Source organism: Schistocerca cancellata, chromosome 3, assembly GCF_023864275.1.
Source record: "Schistocerca cancellata isolate TAMUIC-IGC-003103 chromosome 3, iqSchCanc2.1, whole genome shotgun sequence".
NCBI classification, from domain to species: Eukaryota; Metazoa; Arthropoda; class Insecta; order Orthoptera; family Acrididae; genus Schistocerca; species Schistocerca cancellata.
In genome coordinates this window covers 349,988,869-350,016,080 of record NC_064628.1, presented here as the reverse complement: position 1 = coordinate 350,016,080, position 27,212 = coordinate 349,988,869, and positions in this window count along the sequence as shown.

Here is a 27,212-nt window from a genome sequence, read left to right as displayed (position 1 = left end):
GCACCACATTTCGAAAGTTTCTATTCTCTTCTTGTCCAAACTATTTATCGTCCATGTTTCACTTCCATACATGGCTACACTCCATACAAATACTTTCCGAAACGACTTCCTGACACTTAAATCTATACTCGATGTTAACAAATTTTTCTTCTTCATAAATGCCTTCCTTGCCATTGCCAGTCTAAATTTTATGTCTCTCTATTTCGACCATCATCCGTTATTTTGCTCTCCAAATAGCAAAACTCCTATAGTATTTTAAGTGTCTCATTTCCTAATCTAATTCCCTCAGCATCACCCGTCTTAATTCGACTACATTCCATTATCCTCGTTTTGCTTTTGTTGATGTTCATCTCATATCTTCCTTTCAAGACACTGTCCATTCCGTTCAGCTGCTGTTCCAGGTCCTTTGCTGTCTCTGACATAATTACAATGTCATCGGCGAACCTCAAAGTTTTTATTTCTTCTCCAGGGTCTTAATTCCTACTCCAAGTTTTTCTTTTCTTTCCCTTACTCCTTGCACAATATACACCGGGGATAGGCTACAACCCTGTCTCACTCCCTTCCCAACTACTGCTTCCCTTTCATGCGCCTCGACTCTTATAACTGCTATCTGTTCTCTCTACAATTTGCAAATAGCCCTTCGCTCCCTGTATTTTACCCTGCCACCTTTAGAATTTGAAAGAGAGTATTCCAGTCAACATTGTCAAAAGCTTTCTCTAAGTCTACAAATGCTAGAAACGTAGTGTTGCCCTTCCTTAATCTTTCTTCTATGATAACTCGTGGAGTCAGTATTGCCTCACGTGTTCCAACATTTCTACGGAATCCGAAATGATCTTCCCCGAGATCGGCTTCTACCAGTTTTTCCATTCGTCTGTAAAGAATTCACGTTAGTATTTAGCAGCTGTGACTAATTAAACAGATTTTCACATGTATCAACACCTGCTTTCTTTGGGATTGGAATTATTATTTTCTTCTTTAAGTCTGAGGTTATTTCGCCTGTCTCTTACATCTTGCTCACCAGATGGTAAAGTTTTGTCAGGACTGGCTCTCCCAAGGCTGTCAGTAGATCTAATGGAATGTTGTCTACTCCTGGGGCCTTGTTTCCACTCAGGTCGTGTGTGTGTACATCATAGTGCCTCAAAAAGAAAGTAGCATAAGAATAAGTGTACTTGTTGCTAGATTTTGTTTCGGGCAGGAATCTCTTTGGTTGGAGTGGTAGTGTCTTCAGTGATGAGGCCCGTTTCGAACTGAGTCTCAGTGACCTGTGAAGACGTGCCTGGAGACCCCCTGAACTGCAGAGGGATACCAACCTCACTTTCGCACTCGTACGGTCCGACTACCAGGAGTGATGGTCTCCGATGCCACTTCTTTTGATACAACGAAGACTTTGGTTTTAATCTGTGACACCCTTGCAGCACAGCGATACGTCGACGATATTCAATGCATCGTTTTGTTGCCTTTCATGGAAACCCAAAATGGACTTACATTTCATCAACAGAATGCATAAGTGCGAGGGTTCGCACTATTCACCTTCGTGCTCGCCAAACAGTACATTGCCCAGCAAGGTAGCCGGATTTATCTTCGATTGAGAATGTTTGGAGCATTGTGGGCCACTCCAACAACCAGCTCGAGATTTCGACGATCTAACGTGCCAATTGCACAGAATTTGCCATGCGATCCCTCAGGAGCACGTCAGAAAACTCTATGAAACAATGCTAAGTCGTAAAACAGCTTGCATAGAAGCCAGCGTTATTGACTTCCTCAATTTGTGTAGCTCTTTTCCTTCAATAAATCATCCAATATTTCTGAAACTGCATTCTTTGGTTTGTCTGCACTTGTACATCACATCTACCAATTTCCGTCTCATTCGGATAATTCCTTCGTGGCGCGTCGTTTTTTGCTCTTATATTGTACTTATGGTGGAAGGAATTGTCGTCGTTAGCTTTTAGCTGGTAATGGGAGGAAAGTTAATGACGTACAGTTCCTAATCATGAGACGTTTCACCAATGACCCGGAGTAAATTTCAAACCTCTTCATAGTGTCTCAAGCAGTGTGGACACATGACACTGTTGATTGTCATAGTCCATCAACTGGGTACGCTAAGCTCGGTTGTCCTGTTAGTACTTTTTAAGAGTATTTTCCCATGAGCTGGTTCCGGGTTTCACTCTCTCCCTCCCTACAACCATAACAAAGCAAACACCACACTATATTTTTTACGAAAACTCGTCACAGTCCTCCACACGCCATTGATGCACGCTGATACTACATTAGAAACGACAAACCATATGCTATGCACTAGATTGTTGTCCAAAATGGCAACGCGGATACCCGCATATTCCGCCAGTGGTCACTTCCTTGATACATGACTGGTGAATTTTTTTTTTTTCCGAATTGGTGCAAGGTCTCGCTATCATCCCTATCTCGTTCCCTACCGTTGTTCATTGTTTGACCCGTTACTAGTAATGAAAACTTGTTCCGTTATGATTGTATCTAGTTACCTACAAGTCCAGCACCACCCCATTAGAGTCTTACCAACCTCGCCTGTGGTTAATACTCTATTGACTTTCCATATAAACAAATAAATCATATACGAATTTTCGGTGTGTGAATAGTCGTATTGTAATGCGTGCTCAGTTGAAATTGACGTGCAATAGGCACCGAAACATGTGAGACGCCAGTTTTTGTCACTATAAGCCGTGTGTGAGCTGTGCATTGGCCATTTGTAAGCTGTTGTGTTTATATTGGTCATGGATTACTCCTACCAGCAACTGTTTTAATCTTAGTTGAGGGCTCTAGTCGTAGGCATGAGAAGCGAACTTTTAATAGACCTCTTTACAAGCTCTCGTTTGATGGGAGAGTTTTTTATTGCTGTGATTCTAATATTAGATGCTTCCTTCTCGGCGTTTTCAAATTTAAATATTGCTGGGAACGCAAAGATTTTTCTAAATTTATTGTTTTGGATTTGGTAGCAACTCGTCTGTGTAAGATTTTATCTCCGAACATGGAGTATTTCCTAATCAAAAATTACTATGCTTTTGATAGTTGCTCAGTACCTTAAATGTTCCGAGAAATATACGAGGGTAATCCCAAAAGTAAGGTCTCTTATCGTTTTATAACTACATAGACCAGTTGTAAGTAGACTGTTTATGTTTTCTTATTGGCAACGTCACGTAGCGCTCTATATGAAAATCACTGGCTGTGCTATGTGCAGTCTGTGGCTAGTTTGCATTGTTGTCTGCCATTGTAGTGTTGGGCAGCGGCAGCTGGATGTGAACAGCGCGTAGCGTTGCGCAGTTGGAGGTGAGCCGCCAGCAGTGGTGGATGTGTGAAATGAGATGACGGATTTTTGAGTACAGAATGGATATTATGAACTGCTATGTATATTATGCTTTTTCAACACTATTAAGGTAAATACATTGTTTTTTCTGTATTAAAATCTTTCATTTGCTAACTATGCCTATCAGTAGTTAGTGCCTTCCGTCGATTGAATCTTTTATTTAGCTGGCAGTAGTGGCGCTCGCTGTATTGCAGTAGTTCGAGTAACGGAGATTTTTGGTGAGGTAAGTGATTTGTGAAAGGTATAGATTAATGTTAGTCAGGGCCATTCTTTTGCAGGGATTTTTGAATGTCAGATTGCGTTGCGCTAAAAATATTGTGTGTCAGTTTAAGCACATTCTTGTATAATTTTTCGAAGGGGACGTTTCACAGTTTATTTCTACGATTTACATCAGTTTACAGCTTGAACATTTAGCTATTTATTGACATAATCACCATTTCTGTCGATGCATTTTTGTAGACGCTGTGGCAGTTTTTGTATGCCCATACCATACAAGCTCGCCGCCATGCTCTTCTGAAAGTTATGAACTGGCGTGATTGTTTCTTGGTTTCAGGTGTAGAGTGGTATGCCCAGGTTTCGTCACCCGTGACAATTGAGTCCAGAATGTTGTCCTGTTCGGCTGCACGGCGGTGAAGAAATGCGCGGGAAGCATCATCTCGTTGCAGAATGTGGTCCTCAGTCAGCATGCATGCATGGGACCGATCTTGCGCACACCTTCCGGTAGTTCAATGTTTCCGTTAAAATTCTGTGAACGGCGCTTCGGGAAACCTCAGAAACCAAAGGGCAGAGATCATCCAGGACAACCTTTCTTCAGGCATGCTTTGTCAACCTTCAACACTGTCTCCTCAGCAATTGACGGCCTCCCGCTCCTTTGTTCGTCATGAATTTCGGTGCGACTAGCTGCAGATTCTCTACATCACTTATGAACATTTTTGACATCCATGCAAGACTCACCGTGTACTTCCGTCAGTTGGCGATGGATTTCAATCGGCGCAGTGCCCTTTGCGTTCAAAAACCGAACAACTACGCCCAGTTCGCACTTGGCAGTAACATCCAACGGGAGCTCCATTCTCAACGGCTGCCAAGCCAAGACTGAGCGCCTCACCGCGGCGTGCGCATGTTTACATACAGCGCGTGAAGCACTCACCATAAGAGTGTGACCAACTGCCACACAAACAGAGTTCTGTACTTATAAAAAAAATAGGAGACCTTACTTTTGGGATGACCCTCGTATTAAATTTGGTAATCTTTCATAGGACGTTATTTATATACATCACATTTGTTTTTATTTGATTCGATGGTAGCCTCGTCTGTTTGTCAGAAGAGCAACATTATCCACTTGTGTATTCCATTCAAGTTGACTGTGAGGAAACACACTGACGGAAACAAAGTCGCAACACCAAGATGGAGTTGTACGACATAAACGAAAGTTGGTAGGCGTGGTTCTACAGCTGAAAGAAGACATCTATTCAAATTCCGCGACAGTCGCATAAGAGTAGCTCCAGTAGCGCCACAATAAGGCTGCTAATCAGGTTTTCTTTAAATATGTGCTGTAACGGTCGTTAACGTTCGGCCGGCCGGTGTGGCTGAGCGGTTCTAGGCGCTACAGTCTGGAACCGAGCGACCGCTACGGTCGCAGGGTCGAATCCTGCCTCGGGCATGGACGTGTGTGATGTCCTTAGGTTAGTTAGGTTTAATTAGTTCTAAGTTCTAGGCGACGGATGACCTGAGAAATTAAGTCGCGTAGTGCTCAGAGCCATTTTCGTTAACGTTCGTTACCTTTCAGATTGGATCTCGTGAGTTAATGTTAGGTAAACATGCGTTTAAGGTGATAAGGGTGCCATTATCAACATCTCACTGATTGTGAACGAGGTCAAGTAATAGGGCTACGAGAAACTGGATGTTCCTTCTGCGATACTGCAGAAGGTCTTGGCAGAAATGTAGCCCCTGTAAATGACTGCCGGCAGCGGTGCTCGCGAGAATGTACGGGCGGAAGAACACCGGTCTCCGGACGGCCACGTGGCACTATGGAGAGACAAGACCATCGTGTTCGACGTATGGCTCTGACGCATCACCGGCCGCGATGTCCGAGCGGCTCTAGGCGCTTCAGTCCGGAACCGCGCGACTGCTACGGTCGCAGGTGCGAATCCTGCCTCGGGCATTGATGTGTGTGATGTCCTTAGGTTATTTAGTCTTAAGTAGTTCTAAGTTCTAGGGGAAAGTCCCATAGTGCTCAGAGCCATTTGAACCATTTTTTTTCTGACGCATCATACTGCATCTGCAGCTGCAATTTGAGCAGCAGGGGGCGCTACAGTGACACAAACAACCGTTACAAAGCGATTATTTCACGGTCAGCTCCGCAACAAACGCGCTGAAGCGCGCATTCCACTGAACCCACACCACTGCCGTTTGCGACTTCAATGGTGTCACGCAAGAACACATTGGAGGTCTGGGTGTAGTTCTGTTGTGTTTTCTGATGAAAGCTGGTTCTATCTCGGTGCCAATGACGGCAGTGTGTTGGTTAGGAGTAGGACAGTAGAGGGCCTGCAATCGGGTCTGCGTGGTAGACACACTGGACCTACACCTCGAATTATGGTCCGAGGTGCGATTTCGTACGACAGGTGGTGCACTGTCATAGTCATCCCACGCACACTGACAGCAAAACTGTACGTCGACCTGATGATTCGATCTGTTGTGCTGCCATTCATGAACAGCATTCCAGTTAGTGTTTTGCAAAAGAACAACGCTCACTCACATACCGCTGTTGCAACCCAACATGCCCTATAGAGTGTGACGTGTTGCCTTCGCCTGCTGGATCACCAGATCTGTCTGCAATCGAATACATAGGAGGCATCATCGGACGACAACTTCAGCTTCATTCACAACCAGCATTAACCGCCCCGCACTGAACGATGAAGTGATACAGGCATGGAATTCCATCGCACAAACTGACATCTCACACCTGTACAACACAATCCATGCACGTTTTCACACTTGCATTCAACGTTCTGGCGGTTACACCTGTTATAAATGTGCCAGCTTTCCACATTTCCAATGAATTATGGTTCAAATGGCTCTGAGCACTATTGGACTTAACATCGGAGGTCATCAGTCCCCTAGAACTTAGAACTACTTAAACCTAACTAACCTAAGGACATCACACACATCCATGCCCGAGGCAGGATTCGAACCTGCGACGGAAGCGGCCGCGCGGTTCCAGACTGAAGCGCCTAGAACCGCTCGGCGACACCGGCCGGCTCCAACGAATTGTTTCGCCCACGTTAATATGTGGTCTTGCAGTGTTGACCACTTACGCATGTAACGTGGATTGATGTAACCCCGAAATTTCCTGTTACAACGTTAATTACTTTTTTGTGTTACAATTTCTTTTTCCGTCAGTGTACATCTGATGGTCCGCAAGGTACGGACGTACATATATGGATGTGAGGCAAGCCGGCTGGAGTGGCCGAGCGGTTAAAGGCGCTACAGTCTGGAACCGCACGACCGCTACGGTCGCAGGTTCGAATCCTGCCTCGGGCATGGATGTGTGTGATGTCCTTAGGTTAGTTAGGTTTAAGTAGTTCTAAGTTCTAGGGGACTTATGACCACAGCAGTTGAGTCCCATAGTGCTCAGAGCCATTTGAACCATTTGATGTGAGGCAATGATATTTACCTAAAAATGAAGGTATCTGCTAATTATCATATTTAAAACTGCTGCGCCAGGCTGTGTGATTTATGTGCGAATGTTTTGCTGTGACATGAATTAATCGAATATTGGTTTTTTTGCATTTGTAACAGTAAAATAGCAAATGTGAACAAATCTTTCTGCACATTAATTATGTAGTTTATCGCTCTCACTGTCTACTATTGTAACAATGCTAGGTACATTTTACAACTTACGTATAAATAAAGGATATGAGTAAATGACGCAGCTCTGTAAGGTACTGATTCTGATTCTCCATCGATCCGCCTCACCTCCCCCCCCCCGCCCCCGCCTCTCACAAACCTACCAACCAGTCGTCTTCGTCACACACACACACACACACACACACACACACACACACACACACGCACACGCACAAACACACACACATGAACCGTAATGAGAGAGAGAGAGATAGAAATAGAGAGAGAGAGAGAGAGTGAGAGAGAGAGAGAGGTAGTGAGAGGAACGGAGGGACAGAGACTTAGAGGAAGGAGACATAAAGGAGACCGAGAGATTTCAGATACGGGCGGGCGGTATCACCCCGGCCTTGCACCTCGTACTTCTCAGCTCCCGACGCCCACCCGGCTCTCAAGAAAACCCCCGCCATGACGAGGTCGCCCACCGCCGACGAGGTCCTCAGAGGAGAGCTCCACGTGCCGTATCGGCAGTCGGAGTTAATCCAGCCGCGAACCGTGAAGGCGACCGCGCCAGGGCACAACTTCCGGTGACCCGACGTTCTGATAAGGCACTGCAGGGAACGAGACCTCGTGTGTGGGCGTTCCATTCTCATCGCACAAGTCGCCCACTGCCGCCGCTTATCACGGTTAAATTAAGAGCCTCACAAGAAGCGCACACTGGCGCGGGCTAGTGCCGCTCTCTCTCTGTGCGCTTGCTTTTTCAGAGGGAGATAGGCACCAGCACTTGCTCTAATTAACAGAGAGGCTTATCACTCGTGTTTTAAATATAAAATCCATTACGAAGCAATTTGCGGTCGCACTTTTTGTAGCGACCCAATGGAGTAAATTTTTTATGTCGTATTATATTGCGATCAAGTTCACTATACTTAATTTTTTACGACTTTAGTTTTCTGATTTTGGACCAATAGCCCTGAGGGTAACTATTTTCCCACCATAGTTTTGTAAGCTCTTATAGTTTCCCATTTCACAAATTTCGAAATTCTCTTGATGAAGCTAAACATCTGTAGGAACCTGGTATCGCTTTGAGAGAATTATCTTACTGGGGTTTGAAGCTTCTGTTCAAGTTTTTGTGTGTTTGCGATTTAAAACATGCGTTGTTTTGAAAATCCATCTGATGCAAACACTATTTATTTCATGTTATTTACCCAGATATGTTTGGACACCTATGAGTCTTCTTCTGTGTGTCAAGTTCCGTTTCTGAAAATTGCATTTTTTGTGAAACTGTGGCGTTATAGAATGAGATTTTTACGCTGCAGCGGAGTGTGCGCTGATATGAAGCTTCCTGGCAGATTAAAACTGTGTGCCCGACCGAGACTCGAACTCGGGACCTTTGCCTTTCGCAGGCAAGTGCTCTACCACTTTTTTTTTTTTTTTTTTTTTTTTGTAGTCTCATTTTGTTCGTTGTATCTGCTCGGTGCGGACGTCGCAAGACACCCGTTTCAGTTCGTAGTGAAACGTCCCCTTAGAACAATTTATACAAGACTGTGCTTAACCTGACACACAATAATTTTAGCGCAACGCAATCTGACTATCAAAAATCCCTGCAAAAGAATGGCCCTGAGTAACTTTAAACTATACCTTTCAGAAATCACTTACCTCACAAAAATCTTCGTTACTCGAACTACTGCAATACAGCGAGCGCCACTACTACCAGCTAAATAAAACATTCAAACTACTGAAGGCACTAACTACTTATAGGGATAGTTAGCAAATGACAGATATTAATAGAGAACAAACAATGTATTTACCTTAATATTCATAATTGACATCCAGTATTACAAATTATCAAAACTCCGCCATCTCTCTCCCCACACCCACCACTGCTGGCGGCTCACCTCCAACTGCGCAACGCTACGCGCTGTTCACATCCAGCTGCCGCTCTACAATGGCAGACAACAACGCAAACTAGCCACAGACTGCACACAGCACAGCCAGTGATTTTCATACAGAGAGCGCTACGTGGCGGCGACGTTACCAATATAAGAACCTAAACAGCCTACTTACATAAAGAAAACATAAAAAGCCTACTTACATAAAGAAAACATAAACAGCCTACTTACATAGCCCCCATGCTCCCCACAAAAAATTTTTACAACTGGTGTTGGGCACTGGCCAATACAGATTTGAAAAAAAATTTTCACAATTACAGTAACAAAGATATAAAATGCACACACTTATTGATACAATGTTGGTCAAAAGCTAAAATTTTCTCACAGTCCATGAAGACAGTGCTGATCATTCATCATAACAGTAATTACAGTTTTTTTTTTCACGAAGTCTCATTAGTAAAGGAAATTGCACACAGAAGTAGTGGATTTCCATGCAGTCTTGAAGAAGTAGTGGTGTCCTTCCAACGGAAAGACAGTGCTGACTCTTGACATGCTGACAGGTAATGGGCCACAATGGAGCAAACCCACAGCAGAGTCATTCGACGTTTTGAAGAAGATTGGTAGGTAGGTCATCACAGAGCAGACCCACTGTAGTCCTTGTAGAGATGGCCAGCAGCCATCTGCTGCGACTGTGCAGGTGCACAATCACCATCGAAGAGTCTTGCAGAGAAGACAGCAAGTCCATATCCACCACTTGTGCACTCACAAAGTGTTTGGAATTGTCCTTAGAACCAGCAATGCTGTTATCCAGTCCCTTGCTGAATTATTAACACACGTGCAAACACTAACAGTCCCTACTTCTCACATATTGTCCATATACTATGACCAACAGAAAAGTGTGCAGTGAAATGAATGCTTACAAGTCAATAACATGATGAACTAGTGTCAATTACAATTATATAACATAAGAATACAATAAGAAAGGTACAAAATATATCATTAAAAACATAACAATAAAGATAACATTTGTAGTAATATAGGCTTTACAAAAGAATAGAAATAAACATATACATCAGTGTTACAGGAATTATGACATAAGTAAATACATAAACGATCAGAATAATTTTTGAAACATCAACTTTACACATGAGCATTAAAACAGAAGAGAATAAATAATGTCTAACATCTTTACAAAGTAAATAACATATTATTAATGCCAATTATATTCGAGGATAACAGTATTCCTCATCATAGTGAATGTAGCTTAATATTAAAAGAAGAAAAAATTCTATGAAACTACACAGAGACAGGAAGAAAACAAATACATAAGGGTACACAAACACATAGTGGGATAACACAAAAGGAAAGGACAGGGTTTGTTTCATTGCAGTATTTTGCAAACAAAACTTTCTTTGCTTCTTGGAGATCTCCCTTCATTCCATAGATCGTTCATCTTATTTCAACCTTTGCTTCCACCAAAAAAATGCTATCCAAGCATGCTTTCTGTATTTATATGTTCACATATTTCTTACTTCATTATTTATTTTCCATTATCTAACCTCATCATTTATTTCCAAGAAAATCCTACCTATATCTGCTTTCTGTACTTTTTTCGTATAACTTCTCAATGCATTTCTCCCAATTCATCGCAACTCATTCTCTTATAGTCTACCCCCTCTTAAGCTAACTTAAATCTACTGAGCTCAAATGCTAAACTAAGGGACGAGGCAATGCAGCATCACATAAAACAATTAATACAAACATCAATGACAAAAAATAGAAATGGCAAAGCAAGCAGCATAAATTACAACTAATATAAGGCACTGTGCAGCAAACAAGGAAAATTAGCTTAGAAGAGTAACACAAAGTCAAATTCAGTAACACTATGCTTGGCAAACAGCAGTAACTTATACCTAAACATGACACAGCTCAAGCAGAAAAATATTACAGTAAAAACAACAATGCAGAATAGGGAAATGTCTATTCACATCTTAATGTCTATGTAATTAAAGTGGTGCACCACAACAACTTATTGTAAAAAGAAATATTACCATGTACTTGAAAAGAAAATTATGTGTCACTGTTACTAGTTCCTTCTTATTGTTCTTTCCTTTCCAAGTGCTCCTTTTTTAAAGAATGTGGACCATAAAATAATTATTTAATAGATCTGTTGACAGAAAGTGTTCACATTAGCAAATGCATTTTATTTTATCAAAGCAATGCTGTAACACAGCTGGAAACCAGATATCAAATGAAATAAGCAATTACGCAAACCAAAGCATAAAAATATCATTCAATAGTCATGTGACATTTCATAAGTTAGTAGAAATTCTCTCAACTCTCATAGAAAGACGCTTGTCATAATCAGGTGTAAAGATGTAAAAATATTTCTTGTCATTTTATTAGGCATTTAAGTAAATTAGCACAAAGTACGAGTAATCATATGTTTTCAAGTAACGAGCGTGTCGCATTAGCGATGCCCTCTACAAAGGAATGTCAATAGCAAGGTTAATGGAAGTAATGAGGGAGTCGCATTTGCAATATTTTCTCTAAAGGAATGTCAATGGCGAGTATAAAGGCCTGCCTTTTTTCTTTTTTTTCTACCTGTGCTTCCGGAAAGGCACACCCTAATGGCTTGTTCTCCAGGTGTTTGACACAGCTGTGTGCCCACGACGCATTACGTGCAGGTGATCACTTAACTTTCTTACGGAAATATTTACGACACCAGTTTCCGCTACAGGGACAGTCTCATATAAAAATTTCACAGGTAAAGAATTTACGTTACAAATGTGTAGAAACAAAATCCTATGAATATAACAGTGTCCAAAAAAATTTTCGCCGGCATTGTGATACATTCACGCATTTACACACATTTCATAACTCTTAAAGTACGATTCTTGGTTTCCAACATCCTTTTTCACAAGTCAAGAGTCCCTAACTTCTATTCATTATTCATATACATATAAACACGTAATCACATTCCTCATATATGGTAGCATCATCTTATTGACATAAACATACCTCAATACCATAATACACATCGTCGTCGTAAGAATAACACCATAACACCTCAGTCAAATCTCAAAAACGTCGTAGCTTTCTCCAATAATTTCAAAATCTAAAAAAATTCTCTGCTCATGTCAAAAGTGTCATCTACCTCAAACGTTCTTTAAAAATCATGATCCCATACCAAATACATCATTCAAAGCTCTCATAGTATCACAATGGTTCCAAAAAAAATATGAACAGTGCAAAAAGTACAGACAAAATACAATTTCTTAAGTGTGAAGTAATCCAACTCTGTAATTGCGTAAACATGTGTCAGCGACGTAGTAAAAAAATGTTTATCTCTCAGTTAAATGATCAGATAGCTGTGTAATTGGTGTTAGAGAAATATGGTACCGATGTGTAAAGTTGTATAAGCAAATACCATATTAGCTAGGGTTCCTTGTGCTTGCCAAACACATGGTACACAAAGTAGGCGTGTACACCCCTGAGGTTAATGTAATTATACCCTCAGGTGTTACAGATTACAGCAATGGAATTAAATGTATCACAGAAAATATTCTTTGTAATTCAAAAATCTTTAAAAATAAATGTTTTAAGTACAAAATTAATCACTCAAATACATGTCCTGTAGCGCTAAATGTGCGTCTTGCTGTAAGATAATCTCTGTGGGAGTGTCGTAGTTATCGTCCTCCGAAAGCTAAGTTCAGCAGAAGCCAATGTACTTACCTAATGATAAACAAAAGTGAAATGCTTTGCGTATAGATTTCTTAGTTATTACGCTTATTGCCGTGATGAAGAAAGTACTATGCTGTAACGTATTGTTGTGCTACAGAAAAGGCTGTCTCATTGTAGCTATACCACAAAAGTTACTACTAAAACATGTTTTGCTTTCCAGAATAATACAGAAAAACTGTGCAGATATAAAACAGATACCCCGCAAAAGCAACAATGTAAATTGTGCCACACATTAGTAACGTCGTGATATAATCGTGTAGCTGTCACATTAACTAACCACTGTGTCATCTGTTCGCAATAACAATGCATCCGTAATTTCTGTTTGAATAAGTTCTCTTGGTTCTTGACTGGATATTTAACTTTAAACATTGTTGCATGGTAACAGTTTCTAAAGCATACTAGTAACGTGAAGTGAAACGTTTTATGGCAAAGACAAAATTAAAAAGCAGATTATCTTTCAATAAACGGTTTTACATGTGAAATGTGGTGTAAACCTTTGCTCTTCCTAGTACGCAGAGTTTCATCTTTAACGCAATTATCATGTGGTATACGTCGTTAAGAATACTGGAATTTTTCTCAAGGTTAGCGTCTATGTTATTTTTCCCTGAGCCAGCCGGCGCACGCGGGTGCCTGCGGTGCGAGTCATTGTCTGCTACCTCTTTGTTGGCGCGCGCCGTTATTGGGATTTGGAGACCTGGGCCCTGCCCTGTTTAAATCCCGCCAGTTCTGATGAAATTCACGTCTGTCGTTACGATCACATCGTCTGTCGTCATGTCGGTAGTTCCTGTAGTTTCTTTCTTGTCGATTAAGTGGTGGAGAATTTCTCCCTGAGTCGTAACTGCGCGCTGGACCGTTGCATCTAAAGTTATTCTGTCTCCCTTGATAATAATTGTTTTGGTTCCCATATTGTCTGTTTCTCTGGTTGTCTCTGTGATAGTCATTACTGCGGAAAGGTGATCTTTCCCTATAACTATTACTCTGCCAGTGGTTGTCATATGGGTGGTGTCTGTTTTGGTCACGATTTGCGTTGTAAGAATAGGTTTGTCGTGGCCATTTATTGTTTCTGTCGTCACAGAATTGTGACGGATGTGACCTGTAGTGATTGTTTTCATGTTTTCGCATCCCGCGACTGTCTGTGTCAATTTCTAATTCTTGTAAGAGTCCCTGAAGAGCTTCAATGTCGTCTTTGCAACGTCCTGCCAAAATAATATGCCGTAAATGTTCAGGCAGTTTGATTAAGCAAATGCAGATGAGTTCTGAGGGGCTGTATGGGTTTGACAGGTACTGACTCTTGTGCAACATGTCTTCAAAATATTTGACAAGACTGGAAAATTCAGATTGTTCAAAGTGTTTCATCATCATGATGCTATGTTTTACTCGGTCTTGTGTAGCTTGTGACCAATATGCTGAGGGGAAGGCATGGTAAAATTCTCCTTCACTGTGGCAAATCGTGAATGACCGATCGCATTCTTACAGCTGGTTCATTCTCTAAGTAGCCACACATAAATTCTAACCTGTGCTCCAATGACCAGTTGGGAGGAAAACAATGAGATAATTGCTGGAGCCACGCTTGTGGATGAATGTCGCTGGCAGAATTCTTAAATGTTTTGAATTTACGTGTAGTAATGAACAGCTTGTAGTCAAAGTCATCGTGTCGGCGAGAAGCATATCGGTCATTGTTACGTCGTGTCGGCGGTTCCATCTCAAAATTCGGTCCACCTTGCCAATTCCTTTCATAATTACCGAAATGCCCTGTATTATTATTTTGTGGCTTTTCCGTATTTCTAAGTTCCTCTTCCCGTATTGGAGCGCGAGTGTTCTCTGAAATATGTAATTCTTGTATCACCTGCGTCAACTGATCTTGTACTTCCCGGATTTCTCTTTTGTACTGTGTATTGATTTGATTTTGATTTTGTTTGAATTTTCTTATTTGTTCATACTCTTCTGTGTCAGTGAAGGCTATGGGTCTTGTGTCATTCAGATCATGATCTACCTTTGTAGATAAGTTAGTGACCTGATCCGAAAGTTCGGCTACTTTCTCCGATAGTGTACTTATTTCCTCCGTGTGTCTTTCTGAACCATTTTTCAGGGTATCTACTATGTCCTTTAAATTTTCCTGAGTTTTTGCAAGTTGCATAACCGAATCAGTAGATGCAACTAAGTCAATTTTAGCTTGCAAGGTCTCACGATTTTCATGAACAATAGTTTGCAGTTCTTTTATGGCTGCTTCGTGATTCTGTAATGCATTTTCATGCCACGAAAAAATAGGTTGGAAATGCTCACAAATTTGTGTTTTTACGTCATTACGGGCCTTTTGACATTTCGATTCGATGTTATGTAACTCAGTAGTTAAATCTTCACGTGTTTATTCAAGTTTGGTGTCTAACTTTTGAATATTTTGTTCCATTGTATCTAACTTTTTAAGATTTTGTTCCACTGTGTCCAACTGTTGCTGTGTTTGTCTCTGGTGTTGTTCCATTGTGTCTAACTTTTTAAGATTTTGTTCCACTGTGTACAACTGTTGCTGTGTTTGTCTCTGGTGTTGTTCCATTGTGTCTAACTTTTGAAGATTTTGTCCCATTGTGTCTAACTGTTGCTGTGTTTGTTTCTGATTTTGTTCCATTTTTTGCATTAATTGCAATAATAATGTATTAGTGTCTGGAATCTGTTTCTCTATGCTTTTTGGCAGTGCGTTTTCACCGGCAGCATTCACATTTTGACAAGCAGAAAATGTGTCTTGAGTCATTTGAGAAACCGGTGAGGACCCAAAACCTAAGTCTACAGTATTTGCAATATTGTGTTCTGTCATTTCGGATTCCTGAGGCGAGCTGTTGCCGGCCGATCGATCGATAATGCTTCCCTGTTCACTACCTGTTTGACTGTCTACACCATTATTTGCCGCCCGCTCCATATCCCTATGCACAGTTACCAAATTACTACTTTGAATGTCTGTTAATTCACTACCCAGTGGTGCTGATAAGCTACGCTCGTCGTCACTATTATTTCACAGTTTACTTTGGAGCCGAGTGTTACGTTTTTCACACGCCATTATTGTTACAATATTTCACACGATAACACAGAAAAGCACAATTTGAATAGCAAAAATAAGAGAACACATTAACATAGCACTGAAAATAATATGTAGTTAATTAAAACTGCGAAATACTTGGTGCAAACCTACATGCATGCCACAACTGTTTTACAGTAGAACAATGAAAAACCACATCTACCAAGGAAATTCTCTCTATAATTACGCACTAGCAATAAACAAAAGCTACTCTAAATACACAAACTACAAGAAAAAATCAGAAGATTCCAGTGAGGTATCCTGGCAGGGTCGCCATATGAAACGTCCCCTTAGAACAATTTATACAAGACTGTGCTTAACCTGACACACGATAATTTTAGCGCAACGCAATCTGACTATCAAAAATCCCTGCAAAAGAATGGCCCTGAGTAACTTTAAACTATACCTTTCAGAAATCACTTACCTCACAAAAATCTTCGTTACTCGAACTACTGCAATACTGCGAGTGCCACTACTACTAGCTAAATAAAACATTCAAACTACTGAAGGCACTAACTACTTATAGGGATAGTTAGCAAATGACAGATATTAATAGAGAACAAACAATGTATTTACCTTAATATTCATAATTGACATCCAGTATTACAAATTATCAAAACTCCGCCATCTCTCTCCCCACATCCACCACTGCTGGCGGCTCACCTCCAACTGCACAACGCTACGCGCTGTTCACATCCAGCTGCCGCTCTACAATGGCAGACAACAATGCAAACTAGCCACAGACTGCACACAGCACAGCCAGTGATTTTCATACAGAGAGCGCTATGTGGCGGCGGCGTTACCAATATAAGAACCTAAACAGCCTACTTACATAAAGAAAACATAAACAGCCTACTTACATAAAGAAAACATAAACAGCCCACTTACAGTAGTTGATCCATTATCTCATTTTTTTTATTACAGAGGGCGACTAACCCTCTGACCGAACACGCTGAGATGCCGTGCCGGCTACCAATTGAGCACCCGAAGCACGACTCACTCCTGGTCCTCACAGCCTTACTTCTGCCAGTATCGTTATAGATTTGCGCGCCTTTTTGTCGTTATTGACAACATGTCATTTTCTGTTCTGTTGTGTATTTCTGGTGGATATCTCTTTCTACTGTCATTGAGTACACTGTTGCCAGACTGTTATTCATAAAACTTTGCTCACAGCTTTACTTCATTCGTATTTTCCACAAAACATGACTAAATGTGAGACAGAACTGTCTGCTCAAATCGTTTTGTGACAAATACGTGTTAAGGGGACCACACCGTGGTTCAGGTGGAAAAACATCAATTTTCCTTTTTCATGATATTTCGATAGATTAAGGTTTTATTTAAGTTATCTGAAACGGATTTTGCTGAAAAAAATTTTGTTCGAGCACTTAAAGAGCATTTTCCTACCACGTGTGTTTATGTGCCACGCCCACTTTTCTGTCACCCACTTATCTGCTTTCAAACACGCCGTTAGTTCTGTTCAAGAGTGATTGCGATAGTGGTTATAGAAAACTGACAGGTATGTTCTGGGTAGGCAATTAGAAGAAATAAAGAAAATCCGGAGGCAATGAAGAGAAATGTATGGGCCATATTATTCCATAAGTCCTCTACTGATGATAAGCCATGTCATGGTTTGTGTCCATCAGGAGAAAATTCCCGGTGTAAATACAATAGGGCTCAGGCAACTGGAGTATCTTATTCTCACCAGTATTCTCTTCCTACTGCTGTTATTACAACAATTAAACCTGTTTTCAGAGACTTGGCTCATCCTGACCTTCTAAGGAACTGTCAGCATTAGGCAGACACAGAATCCAAATGAATGCTACAACAAGATAATTTGGAACCGCCTTCCTAAAATTGTATTTGTAGGCATGCATACAAAGAAACCAGGAGTTCATGATGCTGTTATTACATTCAGTTGTGGTAATATTGGAAAGTGTTGGGTACTGAAAAAGCTGGGAATTAATCCTGGTGAAAATATGATCACAGGCCTGCAACACTGCGATAAAATGAGGATAGTCGATGCAGACAGGTCTGCATCTAATATGGCCAAGAAAGCAAGACAAACATCCAGGAAGGAAGAAAGGAAGCTGGAAGACCTGCTAGAGGCCAAAGAAGGGCCATCATACGTAGCAGGACAGTTTTAATTAACTGTAAGTAACAAATTTCAAAAGTTCTTTCTTTAAAGCCATTTTCTCACAAACTAAACTTTTCAGTACATATGCGCCATTGTATCAGAAACTATCATAGATAAATGAACAAAATTTTCAGAGACTCTGAATAACATAAAAAGCCATCTCTGGTACTACATTCATTAATATTCCCCCCTTAGGAAGTTCACAAAAAATATTTTCTGCAGAAAAAACTTAATATTTTTGTTAATAAATTTAAAAGAGTATTTCTTGAAAACTATAAAATAGATAAAGTCGATTTTAGTACAGTTGACTCTCTTAACATCATGTAACATACAGTAAAAATATTAAGGTTCTGCATCAAATAGTTTTTTCAGAAATGGGCGAAATATTTGCCTAAATGAACGTGGGTTAGGTAGGCAGGGTGTGATCACCTTAAATAATGTTGTGAGCGAGATTCTTTAAATAACCGTATGGAAACAGTATACTGTGCAACAGTAGAAAGAGATATTCACCAGAGGAAAACCACATGACAGAAAATATGATATGCTGACAAAAACGACAAAAAAGAGCACAAAAAGGCATCTATAATAACCCAGTTTCAGCGAATGTCAGAAACAAAACTTGATTCACAGAACAACACACATAGGTGGGTAAATAATAAGAAATAAATTAGCGTGTGCGTAGGGCGAACTTTTCAAAACAACTCATCTCTCTTGCTGTCGACTCGCTATGCACCAGATTTGAAAATTTGACGGTTTCTGCTCGTTGGGACCTGTGTGGGATACAGCAGAAACGAAGCAATGTGTTCAGACTTCAGAAGTGACAACAGTAGTGGTGTCATGGTCTAAGGCGCTGCAGTCAAGGGCTGTGCGGCTGGTCCCGGTGGAGGTTCGAGTCCTCCCTCCGGCGTGGGTGTGTGTGTTTGTCCTTAAGATAATTTAGGTTAAGCAGTGTGTAAGCTTAGGGTCTGATGACCTTAGCAGTTAAGTCCCATAAGATATTTAAAAAGAAAGTGGTGTCATGACAAACAGGAACTCATTTGGTAGCAGCTTTTATGCACCTGGTACAGTGTACTACCACGAGATGTCAGGCACATCCAGAGGTGGTAAGACATATCCAACTAAACGTAGCACAACCAAAGCTGGTGTAACTACTACCGCTAGATGCCAGGAGCGTACATAGATGGTACACCGTATTCCCATGAACGCAGCAAAAAAGCGTATCTGGTGAACTAGGTGGTTACTTCATTCTGCGTGGCCAATTGCCAAGTCTGCTGGTGCTCAATCTGAAGAAAAATTAACACGTCTTTGAGACTGGACAGTAGTTGGGGGAGAGAGATAACGTCGATTGTCCAGAGCTGCAGTAATTATTTCTTAGTCGGAACACAAACTCGCGCAGACACGGAAGCGGGGCGTGACAAGAACGTTATGACAGTTGTGGAACATTGAGTAAATGTTAATTCCTTTCAGTTAATTCATTATTAGATGACTTTGTCTCTGGAAAGATCGATTTAAAAATGTAAGTAGTCCTCGTCGCATCGGGAGAAGGAAATTAGGTCATAGCTCGGGAGCAGAAAGAAAACCTGTAACTTCCGCATATTATAACCTTCTAACATAACACTGAGGGACCCTAATTACATACGTCTTTCTCGCATCAACTCAAAAGACCGACAGACACCGAGATTGGCGAAAAAAGCAAATGAGGTACATAAAATAATTGCTGTTTTAACCTTTTATTTTCGATTAGCTTCCTGAGAGCCATTATTATCGTTTATTGTTATGAACCCAAATCTATTGTTTAGGTTTTATCTTCTTTATCTTTCACCATATTCACAAAACCGGTTGTTCGATTGTTATAGGAACAAAAGAAAGGAGCGGGTAGTGAACAATAAATTCTATTAAATAGGTCGGGAGACCCACGCTTTCCCGAACACTACTTTTAACGATCGAGTATATGAATATCTTATAACAGAGTCCCCGAGTTTTCATTCTGCAGATATGCACCTAACAATAAACAAATTACAAGCGTTTCACAAGGCCAAAGTTCATGTGAATGCTGGCTTCAGCATCTCCTTATCGATACTGGTAAACGGCCAAAAATCCCAGGGAGCGTTCGAATGCTTTGACGAACAACCAAAATGGTTTCCCAGAGTTCACCAACACTATCAATAACTATATAAAAATGTGCAACGGGTTCAGTTTAATGAACTTCGGAAGCGGTAGTACTGGCGAGCTACAACAGATACACTAATTGTGTAAGATTCGTGCTACGTGTTGTAACCTCCCCACAAAAAAAAAAAAAAAAAAATAATATTCACATTTAGTGAAACCTCCCAACAGTCAAAAATATAACTATAACATTGACATTTAGCGTAACCTCCCAATACATAAATTGCGTAACCTATCAATAATAAAATGTGACTAATCTCTCAATAAAAAATTGACTGTGTATTTAAACAGGTAAATTTTGGACATCACCAGTGCTGCGTCATGGCCCTCAAAGATCATTCTGAATAAATTGAAAATTCTTACCTCAATAAGGTCGGCGGATAACGCATATATATCTGCTCCTATAAGAAAATTTTCTGGCACAGCCGAGTGCAATGCTGGCCGATAGATTTGTCATGTATAAAAAGAAACAACAGATTTTTCTTTTCAATAATCGTTATGACCAAGGATTGGAGAAATTAGTAAATTTTTTTAAATTGAAATGAATGATTGTCAAAAGTTAATTTTTATGAGAAAGATTACTATTAACAGATTTTTTTAAAACATTTACATGGGACTTGATATAACAATACTACATATGCGCGAGGCTGCTTTTACCTTATACTACAACACTCAGGCTCCGCCATCGCTCCCCACAACCTGCCCAGCCAACTCGATACACACGACTGCTAGCAACAAGCACTACAGCTGCTACACCGTTCCTACTGCATACAACACTGCTCTCTGGTCTGAGACTCTCTTATAGCTTACATATCGCAGGCAGCGCGTGAGCAATCCATCGAAATTACATCTGCTCGAGTGCGCTAGCAACAAATTCCTTAATCATGGACCTCTTACAGTGTTACCGAACAGCCACATGAAAATGTCCTGTTGCACCATCATGCACGTACCATATACGCATCCTTTTCACATAAAGAACGTCATCCAAGTAGTCAATACACTTGTTTTGGAAATAAATGAAGGTAAATAACACCAGCAAATCGGCCAGGTAGGAAATGTGGCCGTGTCGGGGAAATCATTGGTTTCCGAACCTATGTATATCTAGATTATCTGCTTATCTAATTGTCATCTACTCGCATCTTTCGTTTGCACCTGTGGCGGCGAGATAGCCTCTACTGTTCAATTACCGCATAATTGCAACTTTTTCCAATATTATGTACATTAACTTGGAAAGAGCAACGTTTGTGTCAAGTTAGAGACCACAGTGATTGCTTGTTTGAAATTCATTTATTATCCGGTTCAATCACATTTCATCCCAACGAAATGACTGGTCATAAAAACAGGCCGTGACGTGGCTGATGCCAGCCGATACTGGTTATTTTGACAGAAATAAATGTGACTGTTTGCATTATCTTCCCAGCACCTCGACACCGCACGTAAATAAAGCCGTTGCCCAGCAACGCCCTGCAGCCCAACGCAACTACAGTCACGTACAGCCTCCTCGACTTGGCTGGCTTGCCTGCAAAATCAAAATACTTAGCTGACGGTGCCATCGCTTAGCAACGGTGTGTCCCCTGCCCAGCATAGACGTGGAATCTGCAGGGATCAGTCTATGCTAGCTGCATTCGTTGAATACGTCTTCTACAGCCTATCTTCGAAATTACGCCTCCCAATAACACACAACTGGCTACAGATTGCTATACAGGTGACGACGATATTTCATTACTAAATCTGAAAGTTATCCACCTTGTACCGAACTGATTGACGTCAACGACTGTATTATAAATTTAGGTGATTATTTTTACTACATTTAGTGCGAGTAAAACTACTTTGTTCTTGACAGTTCGCAGAGCGGCCGGGCCGTGTTGCCAGCTGCCGCTGTTCGCAGGTTTCTGCTTGACCGAGATGGTTGAAGTGCTGATACATTGAAGAGCCAAAGAAACTCGCACACCTGACTAATATCGTTTATGGCCCCTGCTAGCACTCAAAAGTGCTACAACAGGACGACTCGATTAATGTGTGAAGTAGTGCTGGAGGGAATTGACACCATGTATCCTGGAGGGCTGTCCATAAGTCCGTAGGAGTACGAGAGAGTTTGTAAGTAGGCTGTTTATGTTTGCTTATTGGCAACGTAACGTAGCGCTCTGTATGAAAATCACTGTCTGTGCTGTGTGCAGTCTGTGGCTAGTTTGTATTGTTGTCTGCCATTGTAGTGTTGGGCAGTTGGCTGTTAACAGCGCGTAGCGTTGCGCAGTTGGAGGTGAGCCGCCAGCAGTGGTGGATGTGGGGAGAGAAATGGCGGAGTTTTGAAATTTGTAAGACTGGATGTCATGAACTGCTATGTATATTATGACTTTTCAACACTATTAGGGTAAATGCATTGTTTGTTCTCTATAAAAATCTTTCATTTGCTAACTATGCCTTTCAGTAGTTAGTGCCTTCTGTAGTTTCAATCTTTTATTTAGCTGGCAGTAGTGGCGCTAGCTGTATTGCAGTAGCTTGAGTAACAAAGATTTTTGTGAGGTAAGTGATTTGTGAAACGTATAGGTTAATGTTAGTCAGGGCCATTCTTTTGTAGGGATTTTTGAAAGTCAGATTGCGTTGCGCTAAAAATATTGTGTGTCAGTTTAAGGACAGTCATGAATAATTTTTCTAAGGGGACGTTTCATATGTCGACCCTTAGCCGAGGATACCTCACTGGAATCTTCTGATTTTTTCTTGTAGTTTGTGTAATTAGTGTAGCTTTTGTTTATTGCTAGCACGTAATTGTAGAGAGAATCTCCTTTGTAGTTGCAGTCTTTCACTGTTGTACAGTAAAACAGTTGTGGCATGCATGTAGATTTGCACCAAGTATTTCGCAGCTGCGCTTGCAATTAACTAGATATTATTTTCAGCGCTATGTTAATGTGTTCTCTTATTTTTGCTCTTCAAATTGTGCTTTTCTGTGTTATCGTGTGAAATATTGTGACAATAATGGCGTGTGAAGAACGTAACACTAGGCTCCAAAGTAAACTAAGAAATAATAGCGACGACGAGCGTAGCTAACCAACACCACTGTGTAATGAATTAACAGACATTCAAAGTAGTAATTTGGTAACTGTGCATAGGGAAATGGAGCAGGCGTCAAATAATGGTTTAAACAGTGAAACAGGTAGTGAACAGGGAAGCATTATCGATCGATAGGTCGGCAACAGCTCGCCACAGGAACCGGGAATGACAGAACACAATATTGCAAATACTGCAGACTCAGGTTTTGGGTTCTCACCGTTTTCTCAAATGAGTCAAGACACATTTTCCGCTTGTCAAAATGTGAATGTTGCCGGTGCAAATTCACTGCCGAAAAGCACTGAGGAACATGTTTCAGACACCAGTGCATTGTTATTACAATTAATGCAACAAATGGGACAAAAGCTTCAAAAGTTAGACACAATGGAACAAAATCAGAGAAAAACACAGCAAAAGCTTCAAAAGTTAGACACAATGGAACAAAATTAGAGACAAACACAGCAAAAGCTTTAAAAGTTAGACACAATGGAACAAAATCTTCAAAAGTTAGACATAATGGAACAAAATCTTCGGAAGTTAGACACCACGCTTGAACAAACACGTGAAGATTTAACTACTCAGTTACATAACATTGAATCGAAATGTCAAAAAGTCTGTAATGACGTAAAAACACAAATTTGTGAGCATTTTCAACCAATTTTTTTGCGGCGTAAAAAAGCATTACAGAATCACGAAGCAGCCATAAAAGAACTGCAAACTATTGTTCATGAAAATCATGAGACCTTGCAAGCTAAAATTGACTCAGTTGCATCTACCGATTCGGTTACACAACTTGCAAAAAGTCATGAAAACTTAAAGGACACAGTAGATAGTCTGAAAATTGGTTCAGAAAGACACATGGAGGAAATTAGTTCATTATCAGAGAAAGTAGTCGAACTTTCGAATCAGCTAAATAACTTATCTATGAAGGTAGATGATAATCTGAATGACACAAAACCGGTAGTCTTTAATGACACAGAAGAGTGCGAACAAATTAGGAAATTCAAATAAAATCAGAATCAAATTAATACACAACACCAAAGAGAAATCCGGGAAGTACAAGATCAGTTGACACAGGTAATACAGGAATTACATATTTTAGAGGCCACTTGCGCTCCAATACGCGAAGGGGGACATAGAAATACGGAACAGCCACAAAATAATAACACAGGGCGTTTCGGAAATTACGAAAGAAATTGGCAATGTGCACCGAATTTTGAGATGCAACTGCCGACACGACGTAACAATGACCGATATGCGACTCGCCAACACGATGATTTTGACTATAAGCTGTTCTTTACTACACATAAATTTAAAATATTTGAGAATTCTGGCAACGACATTCATCCACTAGCGTGGCTCCATCAATTCTCTCATTGTTTTCCTCCCAACTGGTCATTAGAGCACAGATTAGAATTTATGTTTGGCTATTTAGAGAATGAAACAGCTGTAAGAATGCGATCGGTCATTCACGATTGTCACAGTGAAGGAGAATTTTACCATGCCTTCCTCTCAGCATATTGGTCTCAAGCTACACAAGACCGAGTAAAACATAGCATCATAATGATGAAACATTTCGAACAATCTGAATTTTCCAGTCTTGTGAAATATTTTGAAGACATGTTGCACAAGAATCAGTACCTGTCAAACCCATACAGCCCCTCAGAACTCATACGCATTTGCTTAATCAAATTACCTGAACATTTACGACATATTATTTTGGCAGGACGTTGCAAAGACGACATTGAAGCTTTTCAGGGACTCTTACAAGAATTAGAAATTGACACTGACAATCGCGGAACGTGAAAACAGGAACACAACAATTACAGGTCACATCTGTCGCAATTCTGCGATGAAAGAAATAATAATTCGACACGACAAGGCTATTCTTACAACGTAAATCGTGACCAAAACAGACACCACCCTTATGACAACCGTTGGCAAAGTAGTAATAGTTACAGAGAATGATCGCATTTCCGTAGTAATGAGTATGACAGAGACAGTCATAGAAACAGACAATATGGCAACCAGAACTATTGTTATCACGGGAGACAGAATAACTTCAGACACAACGGTCTACCGTGTAGTGATAATTCAGGGAGAAATTCTCCACCACTTAACCGACAAGAAAGAAACTACAGGAACTACCGACATGATGACAGACGATCTAATCATAACGACAGACCTGAACTTCATCAGAACTGGCGGGATTCAAACAGAGCAGGGCACTCTCGACAAGGTGAATTTGTAGCAGTTAGATCTCCAAATCCCAATAACGACGCGCGCCAACAAAGAGACAAACAATGACTTGCACCGCAGGCAGCCACGTGCGCCAGCTGGCTCAGAGAAAAATAACATAGACGCTAACCTTGAGAAAAATTTTAGCATTCCTTACCCACGTATACCACATGATAATTGCGCTGAAGTTGAAACTCTGCGTACTACAAGGGAGGAAAGGTTTACACCACATTTCACATGTAAAACCGTTTATTGAGAGATAATCTGCTTTTTAACTTAGTCTTTGCCATAAAATTTTTCACTTCACATTTCTAGTATGCTTTGTCAGACTTAAGAAACTGTTAATATGCAACAATGTTTGAAGTTAAATATCCAGTCAAAAACCAAGAGAACTTATTTAAACAGAAATTACGAATGCATTGTTATTGTGAACAGACGACACAGTGTTGTTATTTACACATTCTTGCTTGTTAGTTGCATGATTACGCAACGACTATAAGGCTTACATACTTAGAACGTATACTGGTACTGCTAAAGAGATTTTAATGCAACATTTTGGTTTACTTGAAAATACGTTCTGGATTTAAAGTACTTTCTGTGAGACACCAGATGACACAGTGGTTAGTTTATGTGACAGCTACAAGATTTTGTCACGATGCTACTAGTGAGTGACAATTTACAGTGTTGCTTTTGCGGTGTATCTGTTTTATATCTGCACAGTTTTTCTGAGTTCTTCTGGAAAGGAAAACATGTTTTAGTAGTAACTTTTGTGGTATAGCTACAATGAGACTGCCTTTTCCGTAGCACAACAATACGTTTCAGCACAGTACTTTCTTCATCACGGCAATAAGCGTAATAACTAAGATATCTATAGGCAAAGCATTTCACTTTTGTTTATCATGAGGTAAGTACATTGGCTTCTGCAGAACTTAGCTTTCGGAAGACAATAACTATGACACTTCTACAGAGATTATCTTACAGCAAGACGCAAATTTAGCGCTACAGGACACGTATTTGAGTGATTAATTTTGTTCTTAAATCATTTATTTTTAAAGATATTTGTAGTACAATGATACAAAGGTTTTCTGTGATACATTTAATTCCATTGCTGTAATCTGTAACACCTGAGGGTATAATTACATTAATCCTCAGGGGGTACACGCCTACTTTGTGTACCATGTGTTTGGCAAGCACAAGGAGCCCTAGCTAATATGGTATTTGCCTATACAACTTTACACATCGGTACCATATATCTCTAACACACAAATTACACAGCTACCTGATCATTTAACTGAGAGATAAACATTTTTTTTTACTACGTCAGTGACACATGTTTACGCAATTACAGAGTTGGATTACTTCACACTTACGAAATTGTATTTTGTCTGTACTTTGTGAATTGTTCATACTTTTTCAGAACCATTGTGATACTATGAAGGCGTTGAATGATATATTTAGTACGGGAGCATGGTTTTAAAGTATGTTTGAGTTAGATGACACTATTGAAATGAGCAGAGAATATTTTATAGGGTTTGAAATTGTTGGAGGAAGCTATGACGATTTTGAGAGTTGACTGAGGTGTTATGATGTTATTATTATGATGACTATGTGTATTATGCTGTTGTGGTATGTTTATGATCAATAAGCTGATGCTATATGAGGTATTTGATTATGCTACGTATCTGTTATGATGAAATATTGAAGAACTGTTGACAAATAAGGTAAGGAATAATGAGTCGTGGTTAGGGA